Source organism: Ursus americanus, chromosome 10, assembly GCF_024610735.1.
Source record: "Ursus americanus isolate L20-20 chromosome 10, mUrsAme1.1.p, whole genome shotgun sequence".
NCBI classification, from domain to species: Eukaryota; Metazoa; Chordata; class Mammalia; order Carnivora; family Ursidae; genus Ursus; species Ursus americanus.
Window position 1 is genome coordinate 29,895,330 of NC_142136.1, and position 19,094 is coordinate 29,914,423.

The 19,094-nt window shown below is 39.4% G+C and overlaps 1 long non-coding RNA gene across 1 annotated transcript; it reads left to right on the forward strand.

The window, feature by feature from the left end:
• Positions 1-230: 230 nt before the first annotated feature.
• Positions 231-15,498, forward strand: LOC123801130 (uncharacterized). Its single transcript, XR_006782118.2, has 5 exons — positions 231-361; positions 8,907-8,999; positions 10,855-11,036; positions 14,228-14,347; positions 14,480-15,498. It is a non-coding gene; the product is annotated as an uncharacterized LOC123801130 (long non-coding RNA).
• The last annotated feature ends 3,596 nt before the right edge of the window (positions 15,499-19,094 follow it).

The following is a 19,094-nucleotide window of genomic DNA, read 5'->3' on the forward strand; positions in this document are numbered from 1 at the left end:
ATCTGAAACAGGCAGGGCTTCTGGGGAGAGCTCGGTGTACCGCGTGCGCTGCTCAGTGGCGTGGCATTGCTCTTCGGGAATCGATGTGCCCACGTGCTTTGGTTCTTTCATCGCTTCAGTATTTCCGAGGTGGGGGTGGGGGAGCGGGTGGGGGATGTTGCTTCCAGAAATGTGTCTCTCATAGGCGAAGAGGGGGGTTAAGTTACTCTGTTTCTTCTGTATTTAGGACTTTGAATATGTGAGGCAGAGTGATGGAGTCACTCACTGTATTAGCATTTCAGAGCTCACCCACGGACATCAATACTCAGGAGACATGAATACTCAGTTGGACTAAGTTCAAGAGAACATTTTGAACTTTAAGGTATGGGAATTTGCATTTATGTTTTTGTTTCAAAAGGATAACCACCTGCTGCCTTGCCAGAGTCGTTTCTTCCAGTCAAAATAGTACAGCCCCTAAGAATTCATTTTCTCTACTAAGAAGCAGAACATTAGGAGAAAATGTTCTTTTCTGTTTCTTTAGTTTTTGTTTGTTCTCCAAGTTGATCACCAAACCCTGGGGGTAACGAAATTTAATTCAATCATCATAAATATAGCATGAGGCACATTTAGGAATTTTCTAGTCTATAATCCAATCACATCATCCTCCTTTTCTGGCCAAAAAGAGACTGTTGCCAACAGCACAGAGAAGGCATCTGAAGTTTCCTTTTTATAACTTCACATTGATAACAACCACTTGCAAAAATAGACTGTGCTCAAAAGATGAAGTGCTTCTTCATATCTCCTCAAAGAATGGTGAAATTACTACGTGCAAATGTTTATAAAGGCTTTAATTAGCACCTTAGGATTTCACATACAGATCTGTAATAAATGGTGGATTGAAATTGGAAATGTATTTTTTGAAACCCTCACCGTACACAATACTTTTAATTAAGGCTCAGTGGCTCATCCTGACTATATTATTTCTAGGAACTTCTGTAACCCATATCCAGAGTCTGCAGTTCCCTTCCGTCTACAATCTTTTTACTTCCTACCTTTCCAGCCGCCTTATTCTGATCGGTTTGTCATGTTATCATCAACTGACCATGACTTCTCTCCTAGATTCTTAGTTCTCTGCCTATATTGGACGGTGTCATCACCCATTTCAATAACACTTTTGTATATCAAATGCCCTGACTTTCCATCATATTTGCCATCTAATTTTTTATGTGTTTATTTACTTACTTCTATTTCAGTTTGCTTTATAACCTGAAGGTTCTATGCTCTCTGCTCTTGGGCTGCCGGAGAAACTCCTGCTGATTAGGTGCTCTAAACATTCATGGCACGTAAACTTTGATGAGCCCTCAGCAGAGCCTGTGAGCCAACTGCTAGGATTCCGATCATGGTCCTCAGAGGTGCGATTCCAATTTTTTCTCCCTCTCTTCCCACCAAAAGTCCCATCCATAGCCCCTTTCATCTTCGCCAAGAAGAATAACACCATCTGCAAAAAGTGTGACTTCTTCACACTAACAGTCTATGTCCACTAGCTCCATTTTAAAATAACTTGTCGATTCCATAAACACAAAATTTGATGTCCGGCATTCTGTTGAGGAAATACTCTCTTGAAGGCACGATCTTTCAATTGCAATAAATTTTCTTACATTTAAAAGAAATCAATCTACATATCTCCCCAAACGAGAATATAAACCCCTCGAAGACAGAGACTCTGGTTCCATGCTCCGTCTGGTCAGAGTTGGCACTCCAAAGCATCATCATGGCTGCCCTGCTAGCGTGGTGCTTTATAAAGTTCAGATAATAAATGGAATTTTGACTAAAATCCAGTTTTCAGTGGGTCCATCTGGTCCATGGTCATTTCCCTAACGTATAACTGAGATAGACATACTTGATAGAATAATTCTTTCACTGGGTTCTTGCCTGTTAGGGAGGGAGGCCAAATAGAAATCTCTGAAATTGCCCCCTCGCTGGAAACGCCCCTGCGAGTTAATGCAGGGCGGAGAAGGTGTATACTGAGAGTGTGGCAGAGATTAGTGGGGCACTGCGCCCTGTCATTTCCTTATTTCCTCTTAAGCTGCTAGTCTCGCCTTTTCCGATACTGATGGATCCTCTGGAGCAACTGTCGGTCCCTGCGGGCTCCAACACTGGTAGTCCTGTTGGCACATGCTGTGCCACATGGTTCATTGTTGCTAAAGGAGATACACAAAGCCCCAGCTATATGACACTGGGCCATTAATTTTGTGAATGCATTTTTTTTGTATTCTGATAAAAAAAGAGGATCAGCAGGGGGCCGCCTGGGTGGCGCAGTCAGTTAAGCATCTGATACTTGGTTTCAGCTCAGGTCATGATCTCTGGGTTGGTTGTGAGATCCAGCCCTGTGTCGGGTTCCGTGCTCAGCACGGAGTCTCCTTAAAGACTCTGTCTCTCCCTCTCCCTCAGTCCCTCCCTGCTTTGTGCTCTCTCTCTAAAATAAATAAATCTTAAAAAAAAAAAGAAAGAAAGAAGATCAGCAATAGTTTATATTCTCATGGATTGGACAAAAACTTTTCTTAATAGGTTTGTCCTCCCTATGGCTATGTTACTCATCCTCTTCTCATAATAGGCTATGAAGAAGTCTGGATGGGTTGGGGAGCCCGCAGAACCTCACATCGATCCATTACATTAATACACTGATTGGGCAGGATGAGCATGAAGTGGCTAATATGCTGGGGGCCTCCATCTGGATCCATCTTATCCTCCTGCTCTCTTGATTTCGATAAAGGTCTTCCTCTCCTTTCTTTAAGGTTAATTCATTTATTTGACTACTTAGAAATCTTGTGATATTGATTATACTCTGTTTTGTATATTTAACATCTTCCACTCAAATAGATCTTAACAATCTTTGGGACTCTCCATTAAAACAAAGCCAGCAAGCCTTCTTTTACCCAAAATTTCCATCTATAATGTTTTCATCTCTTTACACTGTCCTACCCCATAACAACCATTTTCCAATTTAGTTTCAATCAATCCCAATCACGTAATGAAAAAAATCTTTCTAAGGTCAAGAATAACCTCTATGTTGCTACATCTGAACATTTTGTTGATTTCTCAATAGCATTTGATATCTTATTCCAGCCTTACAATACCCTTGAGAACCAGCTATAACTAAGTACCGACTTAACATTTTTACTTGAATGATTGAAAGTCATCTCAAACTCAACTTATTTACATCCAAAGTCTTGCTCAATCTGCCATATCTACTCTTTTCCTCCAGCAGTGGCTCCTGAACCCCAAAGGTGAATCTTGACATTGCCCTTTCTCTCATCCTCAATATCTGATCTACCACTGGGAAGGGCTCCCCCACCCCACCCCGGTGCTTTTCGAACCTGCCTTATTTCTTCTCCTCTCCTGCCTGTGCCCTTGCTTACATTAATCTAGCTCCCAGCTGCATTATGTAATAGTTTCCGTATGGGCTCTTCCTTATTGCCAGTTGTACGTTTCCAGTTTTCTAGACTCTCTAGTGATTTTTCCCCCTCCAAACAGAAACCTCAAGTCACACTATCCATAAAACACTTTAATAAAATAAAACCCCAATAGTAGATGTGGCCAAACCAGCCCAAGCTCGTCTGTCCTCACTTTTCTCTGTATTCCACCTTCATCTTATTCAGCTCCCACACCCTGTGACCTTCGTGTGGGTAACTCTGGCCATTCGGTCATCAGTTATACAGGAAAGCCTTCTCTGACCACCTCAGTCAGGTCTCCCTATTAAATGTTTTCAATTCATGTACACTATTTTATTTATTCGTGAAACACTCAACTAAAGATTACTATGTGTCAAACACTATTATAAGCACTTTAAATATTGACTCAACTGATATGTATAACAATCCTATGAAATAGATGCTTTTAAAATTTCCACTTTACACATCAGCAAACTGAGGACAGAGAGGGTAAGTAACTTGCCCAAAGCCACACAGTTGTACATGGCAGACAGAATCAAGCCTGGGCCTCGGACTCCAGAGTCCATATTTTTTAACAACCTCACTTAGGTTACCTCTCCTCTTTAGGGACATTTCTCAAAGTCACAGTTTACATTTATTGGTGTGATCATGAATGTCAATTTCCCCACTGCAAGGAAGACTACCTGTTTGACTCATTACCATGGTACATAATACAACCAGTAAGAATGACAACTGAATGGATTAAATACCAAACTATCGATTGACATCATTCTGCATTTTATTTTTTATAAGATTTTATTTGACAGAGAGAGGGCACAAGCAGGGGGAGCTGCAGAGGAAGAAGGAGAAGCAGACTCCCCACTGAGCAGGGATCCCAATACAGGGCTCCATCCCAGGACCCTGAAATCATGACCTGAGCCAAAGGCAGATGCTTAACTGACTGAGCCACCCAGGCGTCCCCACTCTGCATTTTGGATGTTAACTTACTCTCACATGTGTGTTGCCCTTTGGAGTTTCATATTGCTAGCTTTAATTATTTCAAAAAATTTCTGAGCATTGGGTAGAGGTATTTGAAATTGGTGATGAATTATTTTCATGGCCTTCCAGCTTAATAAACTGAGGATCTAAAGTAGAGAGATCAGGTTTCAGAAATGTTATGGAAAGTATTCATTTTTCATTCATGTTGAAAGTTTCATGAACCAGAAAGTTTTATGAAGTTTCATTTCCCTTTCTCCAATTAATTATGAATTCAAACTCCTTGTCAAGTGAAAGCCAAGGGATGGTAAAAGAAGGTAATATTTTTCTGATTATGAAATAACACATGTTCATTACATGGAATTTTAGATTTGTAGAAGATTGTTAAGAAGAAATGAAGAATCAATTACTGCTAAATCTGCCAAGAAAAAACCCCCCAGAATTAATATTTTGGTGCATAAAACCTTCAAAACCTGTATGCATATATAGGTATATAAATAATATTTATACATATGTGTCAAATATAGAAAAATGTATATGCACATGTGCATATGGGTGTGTATGAGTGTGTATACTTTCGAAATTAACATGCTTTTTAAATGGGTGCTTTTTAAACTTAACTTTATACAAGAAGCCTATTTTATTACTAAGTTTTTCAAAACACGGTATTTAATGTCTGGACAATATTCATCTTATGGATAAACCATAACTTCCTGTTTGTGCAGTGGTAAGACCTGCGTAGCTCAGATCTGTTCTTCAGCCACCCATACGTGTACTTACATGTATCTGGAGCATGTTTCTAGAAGTGCCTTCTTTGAAGCTGGTATTATTATTATTATTTTTTATCTTTTAAATCAGAATTTATTATTGTTTATAACTTTTTTCAAGACTAGCTATATATCAGTAAACTATAATATACATCAATAAATATATATCAGTCTAATAACTGTTCAATGAAAGAATGATTTACTGATAGTTATAATTATTATATAGAAAATAATGATTGTTACTGATATTAGTTATTATTTTAATAATTTTTTATTTTGTTATATTAGTCACCATACGGTACATCCCCAGTTTTTGATGCAATGTTCAATGATTCATTATTTGCGTATAACACCCAGTGCACCATGCAATATGTGCCCTCCTTAATACCCATCACCAGCCTATCCCAATCCCCCACCCCTCCCCTCTGAGGCCCTCAGTTTGTTGGTATTAAAGCTCATAGCAATGACCCCAAAGTTTAATGACTTCCTTTGTATCCTACTTTCATTTCAATATAATGCTGCTTTTTCTTTTCTCTCTCTCTCCCTTAATAGATTGATGATAGAAATATAGATGATAGATAGGTAGATAGATAAGACAGATAGATAGACAAGATAGATAGATAGATAGATAGATAGATAGATAGATAGATAGATTTTTTTTTTTTTTTTGGTTGAGGTTAATTTACTTTATAGAGTTTGTAGACCACTGAGGATATGCGTGGGTAGATGGCCTTGACAGGAGACAGGGCTTGTTAGCAACACAGGCAATTTGGATGATCTTAAGGCACCTGACACATAAATAAAATCAAGTTACTTTCTCCACCATTTGGATAGAATTGTGCCTTGAGAAAACACATTGGTGCTGAAAGCCCCTCTGGGAACACTTTGCAGTATACCAGGACTGACTGATGAGCCCAAGAGTCAGTGCTCATTGGTGAAAGCTGAATGTGTTGTTCTGCACCTCATTTCCCAGCCTGCCAGGCAGGATGTGATGGCCTGGGTGACAGCTGACACCAAGGGATGGCAGTGAGATTTCATTTACTTGTAAAATGCAGCCACAGAAGGGCTCAGTTTGGCTGTGAGAGGCAGTGCTTTTAACTATCCTGTGGAAAAGGAAGGATCTTTCAAAACATTATAGAATTCTGCTTTCAGACCTCTAAGTTCTAATATGTGCTCTCCATAACTGTGAACTCAGCAGTGTATCAGTGTCTTTGACAGACCCTAAGGATATTGTGCGCCCATCTGCTGACCACCCCTTGTCTTCAATCCTGGCAGAGAGGTGGGTGGAGATGGCTTCTTTGATAGTTGAATCCCTGGAGAAATAGGTCTTCTAGCACCGTCAACATCCTCCCAATTTCCTTCCCTTGTGCTTCTGCTCATTGAGTCATATCTCTTCCCCCTTATCAAGATGTGCCATAAGATTCAAAGTGTTTATATGGCTATTTGCTGATCTTTCAGGAAACCTCTCTTTTGGGGACACTGTACCAGCAACTTCTTACCTAGTGTATGACCTGGTTTCACATGTCATAGGGATCTTGTGAGTTTTGGTGTTAACTTGACACCTTTTTTAGCTCAAGATGTGCCACAGTAATAGTATTCTTCTTAAAATTAACACAACACTAGGCTGAAGCCCCATGAGGAGCAGGACTGTTTATTTTGCTCATTGCTATATCCTTAGCAACCTGCACACTCCCTCCACCATGGAGGTAATGAATGAGTGAGTGGTCTCCTTGGCAACCTCCCAAAGACTTTTCACTTCCCACTGCTGCTCCCTGCCCAGCTCCGCCAGTGTTTTATCTCAAGTGAAGTGGAAGTGGAAAGAAAAGGTCATTTGCAAGTGCTAAGCAAGTCCTTTCCTTGCGCTTCCTAGCATCTCTCTTAAGCGACCCTTTGTCCTGAAAGTGCTCAGGCACCAGTTATCGTGACACTGTGACTTCTTCTCTTTGCCCATCTTCTGCTCTTTAAGTCTGTATTTTACAAAAACATTTAGTTTTTGGTTATTAGAATCCAAATTTGAATTAAAGTAAACAAAAATATAGAAATTTGTTGGCTCCTATAACCAGTGGGAACAGCTGGACTCAGGGGCACCTGGAACCAGGATTCAAATGCTATCAAGATGCTCTTCATGTGCTTATGGACCCTGCTTTTGTCTGGAGGCAGCTTCATCTAGTCTGCTTCTGCTGTAGAGTAACTTTCTCCCCATTGTGTGGAAGTTGGCTGCCAACAGCTATTAAGTCTCCCAGAATCCCTATTCCAAAGCTCAGTATGAAAAAATCATAGGCAGGGGCGCCTGGGTGGCACAGCGGTTAAGCGTCTGCCTTCGGCTCAGGGCGTGATCCTGGTGTTATGGGATCGAGCCCCACATCAGGCTCTTCCGCTATGAGCCTGCTTCTTCCTCTCCCACTCCCCCTGCTTGTGTTCCCTCTCTCACTGGCTGTCTCTATCTCTGTCGAATAAATAAATAAAATCTTTAAAAAAAAAAGAAAGAAAAAATCATAGGCAGAGACTTGGGTTGGCCTGACCTGGATCACATGACGACCCATGGACCCACCTGTGGCCGGAAGACTGGAGTGTTAAGATCAGAAATCTCTTTTAGTGAGAGAAGAAAATGATATCCCAGACAAATAAATATAATTTCCAGAAGAGTGGGTTATTACACAGTATCTGATAATAGACTAAGAGAAGATAGTGATTATTTCCTAACATACCTGTGAAAGCCAAGTTTGTTTCAAGTTACACCATCCTTCACACTAGAATAGCTATTCTTGTTTGCTAATTCTAGCGTCTGGGTCATCTTGAAGTCAGTCTCTGTTGATTATATATACTCTTGAGAATGGGTCACATTTTGCTATTTTTCCATATGTCTAGCAATTTTGGATTGTATCCTAGACTTAGTGAACATGTGTTAGAGTCTCTGGATTCTGTTGTATTCTTCTGAACAGTGCTGATTTCATTGTTTTAGCAGGCAATTAAGTGAAGTGTGTAAAACTGCACACTTTGTATCTTAGGCAGTAACTCAATATCAGTTTAGTTATTTTATCTTTGGTTTGACTGTCTTGTGCACGAATGCTTCTGGGATCAGCTAGAGATTTGGGCAGAATTTGTAAGCAAAATTTGGGATTCTCCTTTTTTAGCTTTCCCCTTTTCAGGAGTCATACCTCCCCACCGCCCCACCTGCCACACACACATGCACACTTTCCAGTGGCCGTGATTATCCCAAACTCTGTCCTTAAGGTCTTTAGGCCAGAAAGATTGTGGCTTATCTATCAGAGTTTTAGATGCCCTTCATCTAAACAAGGACCTGTGTCAATCTACGTTTAAATCACACTCCCAACTGGAAATATTTCACAGTGGTACGTAGGCATCATTGAGATCAATAAAAGGACATCTCAGGAAGAACCCCTGGGTCCATCCTATACCCACAGCTGACCAGAGGGGCAATGACATCCCTCTCTGCAAGCTCACCGAGAGCAGACACCAAAACTTGCTCCCCCAGCATGTCCTCAGCACTAGGCATAGGGAATGTTTGATAACACTTGCAGGTAAGTGAATAAACACCTAAATTGATGGCTGGATGGCTGCTGGCTGCCTGGGATGGATGAGTGAATGAATTCTTATGGAATTCTTTACAGAGAATAAACCTTTATACAGGAAATTTGCGCAAGATTAGAGGTGGAATAAAAACACAAATAAGGCCACCATACAGATTAATGACTGACAGATTCTTTCTTAGGAATAAGTTCCAGTATTACAGTGCCACTTCTTATAAGCACACGTGAGTCTGAGGACTACAGACGTGTTTCCAGTTCAGAGGCAAACATCCCAGGTAACTGTTGCAGGAAGTTATATCTTGTTCTTCCACAGAAGGAAGTGAGGAGGGAGCGTTAACTTTCTATATAAACAATATTCTCAGACTATAGTTGATGAACGCTTTTCTTAGCAGACATGCCTTTGGCACCTCAAGATGATAGGTTTGGAAATCCTGAAATATCTTCCTCTTTTTCTGAATGTGAAATTTGAAGGGGAATATTTTGATGCAATTTCCTGTACTGAATGGTACCTGAACATTTGCAGACCACAGGGCAATTAGAATACTGCTTGATCCTGCTCGGGTGTGGGTTCTCAAGAGCTAGGGCAATTCAATGCGGGGAAAAAATCCATAAAAAATATGAGTGAAAGAGGCATCGTGAACAAAGTTGTGGGCAAATTCCTTTTGCTTCTAAATAAACAATGAAACATGAAAAAAAAAAGGGCAATATCTAAGCAGAACAAAAGTCCAAGTGGCTACCGCTCTGGAGTCGTAAAGCCACACGTAAAGCAAGGACAGTTCTCAAAACCCAAACCGACTATCAGTGTGGGAAGGTCAGATTATTCCTCCTCTTGTAAGGAGAAATAGGCTGCTGTTAATGCATGGTGTTTTTGTTTGCAGTTATTTTTAAAAATAATCTGGAGCTCAACAAAGGAGATAGCTGTAACCGTTGAATTATTTGAAGAATCCGAAATGTCTGAGATTAGTAAATGTCCAATTAAAATTGCTTGGGGGCACTTTTTATTATAAAAGTAATACATAGTCATTATAAATCTTGAAACTACAGAGACACAAAGATTGCATCTTGGCTATTAGTATTTTGTCATATAGGCTTTTAGTATTTTTTCTTAATCTGTTTTTATGCATTTGTCTTAATTATATAAGGAATACAAAATTAAATTCAAGTTATAAAATATAACAGAAAGATATAGCACAAAAGGAGAAAGTACTTATTCACCCAGATAATCACTGCCAAGAGTTTCCTGTCAAGCTCCATTTGTTTTTCTACACATATATGTATTTATAAAAAAGTAGGATTCTATTGTACATACTGTTTTATGACCTACTGTTTGTCTGATCATAGATTAATTCTATAAATATTCTTTTCTATATCATTTCACACTTTGTAGGGAATGGACTTAGTGATTTAATTACTTAATCCCTTATTAATATTTAGGTTGTTCTAATGTTATGATCATCCTGATACATAAATGTGTGTATGTATCCATAATTAGTTCCTTAGGATAAATTTCCAGAGGCATACATTGGATTAAGGGTTTTCTGAGCTTTTAAGTTTTCTCTCAAGGTTAAGAAAAAAAAAAATGTCCTCCAGGAGAGTTTTGCAAATTTAGATTTCTAACAGCAGTGTATGAAAAAGGCTCTTTCCCTTATTGTTGCCAGTGCTGGGTATTATATTTTTAATCTTCTCTAATCTGATTCTAAGAATATCTTATTATTATAATTTATATTTCTCTGATTTCTAGTAGGATATGAATATGCAACTTCACAGTGTAGAAGAATCAGTAAAGTGAGTGTATTTAGCATGGTACCGGGGCTTCTCGGGTAACTTGGGTCAAGGTGACTCCAAGTGGGAAAGTTGTGATTTGCATTTTGTAAGATGAAGTGGGATGTCTGGCAGTAATGAGCTAAGAGATTCCATACCAGCAGAGTGTCCGTGTTCATTTCCCATAAGAAGTGGCAGCACAATTAGATGTGCTGGGAGCAAAGACTGAAGCAACGAAAGCCCTTGTGGGGCCATGTTTTATTTTCCTGTGGGAGAATTTCTTGACCTTGGGTTCCCTGGTGTCTCTCTCTTTGGCCATCTGACTTGAAAGTGGGAAAACCTGTTTGACTGCTTTTCTTCTTTCTGTAGGAGTTGTTGGCACCCCTCCGTTCTGGAGCCCGGTCTATGCAAGTGGGCCTCATTTTGAATGATCAGCCCTCTCCTCTGCCCAACTCAGTTGTTCTCAGCCTCGACTGCACATTAGACCCACCTGTGGAGCCTTTGCAAGTCATGCTCTCCTCGCTTCTCCATCTCCTCAGACCAATTTGATGGTAATCTCGGGGGGATAGGATCTAGGCAGGGTGGGATTTTGTGAAAAGCTCCAGATATGACACCAGTGTGAATCCAAGATAAAGAACCACTGAGCTCATTTATTTCCACCCCTCAGTTATCACAGGAAACATACCTCTTCACACCTTTCCCCCTCCCTGTATATACCTGTGTTTTCTCTAGCCAGCTCCAATTTGGATTTTACTGAGAAGAATCAGAACTATAGTATAGGGGAACGAAATACAGTTTGACTACATAAACCTAATTGTGGTAAGTACTCAAGGATGCCTTCTTGTCTGATCAGCAATCTCTCCTGCAAGGGACGGTTTAGTATGTTCTATGTAAGTAATCAATGTCACATAAATATTAGCACCAGCAAGTAAAGCATTCCCTTAGCTTCAAGGCTGTGGGTCTAGATGCGCCGTCAGGGCACTAGAAACGGACTGGCATTCTAAAGCAGCGTATGAGCCTAAAGAAACTGTGCTGTCCAAAGCTGACCTATCTTGTTCTGACCTCTGGCAACCAGGCCACAATTCTATTTCTTTTGTTTTCTTCTTGGCACCTTGGCTACAGAAATCACCAATCCTACCAGTTAGCCTGACCCAAGGCTCCCATGATGGCTTTTCTTTAACGTCTCTTTTCAGGTTGGCTGTGATACAGGACTTTGTAGTTTTCCTCGAGTCTCTCAGTACTGGTCCAAAATGTTTCTCTCTCTCATGCTTCTGATGAACCACAGGAAAGACCAGCTCGCGGCCAAACAAGGAAGCCCACAACCTTAGAACAATAGTCTCCTTTCCCTAGGGTCTTCTCCAGTTCCCTCTCTGGAAGTTCCCCATATTCTATAACAGCAGGCAAGAGACAGAAGTGCACATTTGATATGCAGAGACCCTGCTTAGTATTCAAATACTGCTATCCCAGCAGAAAAGTTCTTCTCAGCACTTTAGAATCCATGAACTCATTCTATTTGAGTACTCGTGGCCCTGCTCCCGCTTGCTGCTGGGGGGAATGGAAATGCAGCATAAGGAAACGCAACAGTGGCCAGCGGCCTACAGGCACTCAGGAGACTTGACCAAGTCACCTCTGTGAGCCTTAATGTTCCTGTCTGTAAGGCCTCTAACGATACCTGCCCTGTAGGGCTCGTGGGTTGTTACAAATGAGATGATATATAGGAATATGTGATTTGAGACTATGAAGGGATGCAAGCTTCTTTATTGGTGTTTGATTTATAAATAATAAAATGTGCAAAGTTCAATACATTTTGACAAATCTACATACCTGCAGAACCAATAGCCAAGGCAAGATACAAAAGCCGATTGTTAGTGTAGACAGCTCTTGTTCTTTTATGATGAATCCACACCACATCCTCCACGGCCGTGGAGGGGAGCATAATTCTGATTTCTATAACCATAGATTCATTTTCCCTGTCCTTGAATGTCAGATAAATGGGATCCTATAGTCTGTGTTTTCTTGTAGCTGGCTTCTTTCTCTAATATAATGTCAGCAAGATACATCTATGTTTTGTTTATCATTCCATTTTATTGCGGAGGAGTATTTCATTGCATGAATGTACCACATTTCGTTTATCCACATTCCTCTTAGTGGGTATTTGCATTATTTCCAGTTTTAGCATTATGAATAAGACTACTATCAACGTTCTTGTATGTGTAATTTTATGGATATATACTTTCATTTCTTTTGGGCATGTATTCAAAGGAGAATTTCCAGGTCATAAGGTAGGTACAAGTTTACTTCATAAGAAACCGCTAACCCAATTTCCAAGGTAGTTTTAGTTTTATGAGAGCACCAGGTGCTCCTCTTCCTTGCACATTTTTTTCAGCCACTATAATTTCAAACATGCTGGTGGGTTTCAGTATGGTTTTAATATGCATTTCCCTAATGACTAATGTTGCGAATCATCTTTGCACGTGTTTATAGGTTATTTGTATATATTCTTTGGTGAAGTGCCAAGTCTTGCCTGTTTTAAAAATTAGATTACTAGATAGTCAAACCCCTTTTTTGGTTTCCATTCTTCCAGTTAAATGCAACAAATATTAGCAAAGTGATTTGCATGGGGCCTTGTCCATAGTAAACGCTCAATAAGTGGTAAGCACTAAAAAAAAAATTTTTAATTGATCGTGACAGCTCCAATTTTAGTTTTAAAAAACAGGGTTGTATTAATTCTGTTTTCTCATAGAAAATACCCAGCACTTGGAAATTAATTTAGAGGGCAAATACTATATATTTATTATTATTATATTTATTAAACACCATTAATACTAGGAGCTACTAGGATTTTGCTAGATATCAAGAGAAGAGTAAAAGGAGAAAAAGAGATATATAATGAATTTAGGAATGAATGTATAATCAAATATTTCTATTTAAGTTTCTAAGACTCAAAGCAAAAAATAAACATGGGCTATTATAAGGTATTATTCAATATAATGCATTTAAAAAAATAACTGTGCCACTAACACAGAAGCATCAAAGATTACTGTCAATTTCATTTCAATTCGGGCCTATTTAACCTGGCTTTGTCTTTTGGTATTCAGTTGTCCGGTAAACTTACTTGGTTTACGTTGAACTTATTTTATAGAAAGAAACTAATTATTTTCATTTTCACCTGGATTTTATATAACTTTATATTTGATATAATTTTACTTTTCATTTGAAAAAACAGTGATGACAGACATTCATATTCAAGATAATGTATATAAAGCTTTATTCTCCTGGATTCTCTTCCAGGCACAGCATGCTATTCAGATAATTGTATAACTTTTATTGAGGGGCCAAAACATTTTATTTTTATGGGTAATAATTTTATTCCTAATATCGATTTCCTAAACTCACTATCTGGGCAGATAAATTTGTCTTTAAAGGATCTTAAATCTTTTCCTAAAAGTTAATTTTACATGTAACATTCTCCTTTTGACAGCTGTATCAGCTCTACGATGACTTTTCTTTAAATTGAACCACAGCTTATTTTAGCTAAAAAATAAAAGATACATAGCAGCAATTCCCCATTCAGAATGGCGTTTGGAAGGTTCTTTAACTTGGTGAGATAGACATCCAGTAATTTTGGCCAGTAGCTGAGTCAAGTAGAATAATTAAAATAACGCACTCCTTGTTACTAGAATTGATTTTTTGTGTGCCCCTTCTATCTGGTGACCTTTATTTCTGTCTTCTTGTTTTTCAGGATGTTGGGCAATACACATTTCATGGCTTGGAAAAGACAATTACTTGTCTATGATTCCCCCACAATAAATAAAAGAACCTTAGAGGGGAAACATATTCCTTTTAGAAATCGTAGAAGAGAGTAAGTCTTCTCTGTGGTTAAAATTATGAAGGAGAGTTCTGTGTCTTGAATCTGATTCTGTATATATATATATATATATATATATATATATATATATATATATATATATGATTTTATTTATTTATTTGACAGAGAGAGAGCACAAGCAAAGGGAGTAGCAGGCAGAAGGAGAAGCAGGCTCCCCCTGAGCAGGGAGCTCCATGTGGGGCTGGATCCCAGGACCCTGGGACCATGACCTGAGCTGAAGGCAGATGCGTAACCGACTGAGCCACCCAGGCTCCCCTGATTCTGTTAATATGTATTGAGATTATCTGGAGCAATAAAGATTGGTATGAGCCAGGAGAGTGGGAAAGCAGTTTGATGTTTCATTCATTATTTTCTCTCTGGGACAACTCATCCAGACTAGGCTGCTGGAGGGATCAGAAACAGAAACGGTTTATGTATGAATTGCCATGAATAACATGCACCTAGATATTTAAGGCTCAGATATTGGGTCCTTAGAAACAGGTCTGCTGTTCAGCTGGTCACACAGGGTGGTATCTCAAGTATGGGAAACGCCGGTCTTCCCTTGGGTTGAGGTTTGGGTAGACAAGGAGAAAGCTGATGCGTTTGCACTATGTAGATTGCTCACAGCAGTGCATAGAGAACAATGTTCTGAGAGGGCAACAATGATGCACGATGGATTGTAAAATGCAAATCTGGAGACAGGAGTGTTCTGCTGGGCTTTAATTTTGAAGGGTTCTTAAAGCCATTAGCTAGTATGGAACTTTTTGTAGTCTTGGGTAAGAATGACAAATAGCCTAATTGTGTACAGAAGACGCATCGGAGAGAAATAGCCGCAATGTAATAAGACATTAAGATGGAAACGACAAAATAAAACCTCAAGTTGAAGCAGTAGCTGCAAAGTAAATTGCTGTTTTCTTGGCCCAAGCTAAAGTTAAATGAAAACAGCTCTTAATCATTGCTTTTTATAAAATAGGTATTGGCCTTTCATTTGGCGGGTGCTAAACGCAACGTGCTTCGTTGGAGAGATGCCTATAACACTGGCAATAGTGACAGCTCGTAAAATGACAGTTAAAAAAGGCATTCTCCAGCAAAGTTTTTCCTAACTTTTTCTCTTGGTTTTTTTTTTTTTATAGTTATTTTTTTAATAGTATGAGAGTATCTAAACATTAGCAGAGTATTTCTTTTCTTCTTTATGGAACTCGAGCTTCTAAGAGTCTAGCTGGGTTAAGCATTATTATTATACATTTTATTTTCAATGGTTTGATGACTAATTTTTGTCAAGCATTAGAATTCTTATCTCTTAAAAATTAGACATATGTAGCCTATAGGACAGAAGGCATGGAGAAGTAAATAATACAGCCTCAGGCTGCTGCGATTAAGAGTGTCTTGGCATATTTCTTTTGCCCAAAGGGAGAGCCTTTGCAGACAAGACTAATATGGAATTTTTTTTTCTGCTCCCAAAGGCAAGAATTAAAAAAAAAAACTATTCGTGTGTCACAGTATAACAGGATAACAGCCTACATGATGCCGAGCAAAGTGTTCAGAAATAAAGTTTCAGCACAGGGCAAGTGGAGGGAGAAGTCACTCTCTAAATCGAAGTAAATGGCAGTGGCATTTTTCTGAATCTCTGGGAGGAAGCAATCTCCTTAGCAATAGAGTTAATGAGGACTTTGCTCTTTGAAGTCTGAACTTTGAACAATTCCAGAGAGACTTGGAATTTTTTCTATTAGGTTTGAGGGAAAAGAAATATGGGAGCAAAGCAGGCTGGGACAAGAGCAAGGAGGACACAGGAAGATCATTAAGTCAGAAAGATGGAAACACAGAACACAAAAAATATTCCCCAGCCCTATTCACTTCCAGTGGGTGGGGGTACAGGGGTAGGGGAGGAAGTTAATGATGGCGCACCACTTTAGATCGCTGATAGTTGTCATCACCCACGCTGTTGTTGACTGTATACTAAGACCTCTACGGTTCTACATTTCAGAACGTGAATTCTGTTGTTCTCAGTTCAGTCCTTAGTGTCTTGGTACAGTCATTTACCAAAGAAGTTTCTGTGTCATTGTGGATCTATATCTGAACCAGTTGAATCCCAGCTGGCAAGATTCTGGTACCTTGGACTAAAGAAACAGCATCCCTGCTACCATGTGACATTGGAAGACTCTCTTCCTACCTGGAAGTGACATACATTACATGCACATTTCACGAGAGAGAACATTTCGAATTCAGAAACAGAAGCTAATACTGTGTTTCTGTTTGTAGGATATTTTGTTTTGTAATACTACAAAAAGAATGAAAGTAACTTGCCTGTTTATGATGCTTTGTAAGTTACAAGCACTTGCTATCTATTCTCTCACTTAATTTTATCCTTTAAGTAGATACAGATTTTTAAAGATGAGAAACCAAGGTGAGGTAATATAAATAACTAACGTGGATCATGCTTCTAGTCAAAAGACTTCTAATAAAGGTTTTCTTTTTAAAAACCTTATACTCCTGTCACCTTGCCATTCTTTCCGATGTAAATTACTAGGGAACAATTTCCAGGTTAGCCAAAGTCTTAGGCTCTTTTCATAGATCACTCATCTGAACTGTTCTTTCTCATTGCAAAATCTGTTTTAACCACATTCTTATCATTTAGTAGTTTTTTGGTTTAAAAAAAGTCCTTTCATTAGAATATTATAACTTTTGTTGCTTAATTGAAGAGGAATCAATAAGTATGACATTGTTTTAGGAGAATGTAAATGTATATTCTATAATAAGAAATACCAGTACAAAATTTTCAGTTGCTGACTTTTAATCTGAGAATCGTTAAACAAGGGTATTCACTTTGTGAACAGGGATTGCAAAGCCCTCAATAAAGTGAGTGATGTATAAACGGAAAGCTCTGTAAGGTTGAAGTGAATGGGCTTGAATAAACTGTGCTTTTCTACTGATAAAAATGAAAGAATTGAGACATTTTAACTGTCATTCTTCAAAAAGATTCATTAAGTATAATCTAACAAGTCTTCCAAGGTGGTCTCGAGTATGCACAAAAGGCTATGCTGTATCAAGAATAAAAGGCAGATAATTTCATTTTTTTAAAGAACATTTTTGTTCAGTAAATGTTATGGAGAAGCAAAAGTTAAGATAAATACTGTGGTTTTTTGTTTTTTTAAAAAAAGCTACAGTAAGTAATTCCAAATTCCCCATATGCCCGTGTCAGAGTGGCTATTGCAGGAAAAAAAGTATCATTGACCAGATTGTATAATTATGGACTCTTCACAACTGCGGAGAAGAGGAAATACCATATTATCCAATCTATAATTCTCTTGATTATTTTCATCTCACTCTATTTTCTGAGACCTTAAATCCTAAAACTCAGCACCAATTCTTTTCTTCTAGTCCCAGACTTTCAGTTTGCTGGTTATTTAACAATATTATATACTTTCTATTAGGAAACAATAACACTTAGGATTTGGGGAGCAAAAGCAAGTGTGTATGCTACACTAAGCAATAGCCGTTTGTGTGCCTGGAAGTCGCCGTCCTGAACAGATAAAGTGCAGGCTTCTCAGTGCTCTAGCTGACAGCATAATGCGTCAGCCTCTTTATGGCTCCCCACCTCAAGTTGGCACCACCATTCCTTACGGATGGAAGAGAGGGAGACATTCTAGGTTATTTGTATGGAGGTTATTTGTATGGAGACAATGGTGTGTTCAGCTAGATCTCCCTTGCCAAAATTACAGCATGATCACAGAGTGTGTCAGATTTCCCATCAGAACCGGACAGGAGTAGCCACATGACTCTGGAAAGATCAGACAGCAACTTGACACATCTGTACTCATGAAGCGTCAAGAAGGGAGCTACTAAAAATAATGCTGGTTCTCTCAATAAGACCGTCAAGGCAAAGGGCAAAAAGGACAAATGAGATGGCAAATATGCCCAATTAATGACTTCCGCCTAAGACCAGGGAGGTTCTAAAACAGGAGACCAGCCCCAGTTCTCGCTATCCTGACTTACATGACATTGTATGACAAGAAATGTAAGAGACAGTAGAAAACAGAGAAAATGCAGATAATGCTAGCTTTTCTCCTTTTCAGTATAAAGTAAGAACTTAAATTCTTATCTAGAACTGTAACTGAAACTTGGTAATTGAATATGTCAAAACAATGGCAGGGCTATTTTTCCTCTGCATTCACATGCCTCTTGGTTTTTCCAGGAGCAGAGGTCTCTTAACGGCCCATGCCGACGTCAGAGGACAAGGACCGCATCACGGACTGACGTCTGGCAGAGCAAGCCCAGTACCGGCGGTGTGGGGGAGCACTCTCTGGGGTGGGAGTGATAATGGTGGGTACAGTGTGGCAGCTGCGCTATGTGTCCAGACGTGTGTGTTTATGTCTATGTTTGGCCTTTGCCTAAGAGCTTCAGCTCAGTAAGGGACTCAGGTCTGAACGCCTTTGCTCCTGACTCCAAGACACACGCGGGCTGGAATCGCCAAGTCAAGGAAACTGCCGTCCACTGGGCCAGTGAAACACTGGAGCCTGGACATCCTTTTACTAGGTTCTTCCCTGAGTGTTTTTTATTTCTTCAAACACTGCTAAGTGGCAGTGGTGCCAGGACCCTAAGAATCAGCCCCCACAGAGGAAGAGCCTATGTTCTATCTGAACGGCACCAGCAAATAAACTCCTGGAGGCCAGGGACTCTTCTGGTTGTATCCCCAGGGTCTGCCACGTAGGAAGTGTGCGGCAAGTGTTTGCTGAAAGAATTG